The sequence below is a fragment of the Ovis aries genome, chromosome 1 (assembly GCF_016772045.2).
Source record: "Ovis aries strain OAR_USU_Benz2616 breed Rambouillet chromosome 1, ARS-UI_Ramb_v3.0, whole genome shotgun sequence".
NCBI lineage: Eukaryota > Metazoa > Chordata > Mammalia > Artiodactyla > Bovidae > Ovis > Ovis aries.
Genome location: NC_056054.1, coordinates 108257031 through 108258830, shown reverse-complemented (window position 1 = coordinate 108258830; position 1800 = coordinate 108257031).

Sequence of the window (1800 nt, the reverse complement as noted above, 5' to 3'; positions counted from 1 at the left end):
AATATATGAAAAGCATAAATAATTAAAATACATAAATAATTAAAATTATGATATTGAGGCCCTGAGAATAGGGTTTGCATTATTATTTACATCTTATGTTACCTTACTCGTTAGATTTGAAGATTTCTTTACATGTGTTCTGCTATTTTTTTGCTTGGCTTATTCCTAGGTATATTATCATCACTTTTTCTATTTGTGAATGGGATCTTTCCTTCCATTTAAAGAAAGTCTGGCTTCCCCGTCTTCATTGTGGCACATGGCTCCTCACTGTTGTGTGCAGTCTTTCTCTACTTGTGGCACAGGGACTTCTCTTGTTGCAGAACATGGGCTCTAGAGCACAGGCTCTCTAGCTGTGGCACATGGGCTTAGTTGCCCTGTGACATCTTAGTTACCCAAATAGGGATTGAACCCACATCCCTTGCACTGAAAGGTGAATTTCTAACCAATGGACCACCAGGGAAGTCATTCTATTTTCTCACTAATGGTAGGCCCAAACTATTTCAAGGCTCTTGATTCATATTGTCAAATTACTTAATAGAACAAATATTTGTTTAATTACATGTTCACTATCAAACAACTGAACTTGGAGTGAGAATCATTACATTAGTTTTCTTTTAAAATACTCTCAGTGATTTTTCATCTCAAAGTAAAGAGTACAAAGGCTTTTGCAGTGTTCTTAGCCCCTACCAACATGATCTAGTGATCCAGATATACTTTTCTGACCTCATCTCCTAATGCTTTTCCCTCATGCTCTCAACTTTAGCCACAGAAGACTTCTTGTTATTCTGTGAAACTACTCAACACACTGTTGTCTCAGGGTCTTTGCATTGGCTATTCCCTCTTCTTAAAACATTGCCCCCTAGATAACCCATCCCTTCATTTTCTCACTTCTCTGCTTACAGGGCACCTTATCAGTGAGGCCTTGACTAACCAGCTCACAAAGAATTGCAACTCTCTCCTCCATCTGGGTCTTTTAAAAATAAAATTTATCAATATATGAAATACTATATGTTATATTTGTTTACTTTTTCTCTCCCGACTAGAATGTAAGTTCCACAAAGGCAAAGACCGTCTTTTGTTTCCTCTTATATCAGTCAGTTCAATCCCTCAGTCGTGTCTGACTCTTTGCGACCCCATGGACTGCAGTACACCAGGTTTCCTTGTCCATCACCAACTTCCGGAGCTTGTTCAAACTCATGTCCGCTGAGTCGGTGATGCCTTCCAACCATCTTATTCTCTGTTGTCCCCTTCTCTTCCTGCCTTGTACCGTACATGCCTAATAGTGCTTCCTAAGTGTAAATATTCAGCATCTGTGGAGAGAATGAATAATATTAATGTATGAAAGTGGCAGACTTTATTTTCTAGGGGCTCCAAAATCACTGCAGATGGTGATTGCAGCCATGAAATTAAAAGATGTTTACTCCTTGGAAGGAAAGCTATGACAGACCTAGACAGCATATTAAAAAGCAGAGACATGACTTTGCTGACTAAGGTCCATCTAGTCAATGCTATGGTTTTTCCAGTAGTCATGTATGGATGTGAGAGTTGGACTGTGAAGAAAGCTGAGTGCCGAAGTATTGATGCTTCTAAACTGTGGTGTTGGAGAAGACTCTTGAGAGTCCTTTGGACTGCAAAGAGATCCAACCAGTCAATCCTAATGGAAATCAGTCCTGAATATTCATTGGAAGGCCTGAAGTTGAAGCTGAAACTCCAATACTTTGGCCACCTGATGTAAAGAACTGACTCATTAGAAAAGACCCTGATGCTGGGAAAGATTGAAGGTGGGAGGAGAAGGGGACA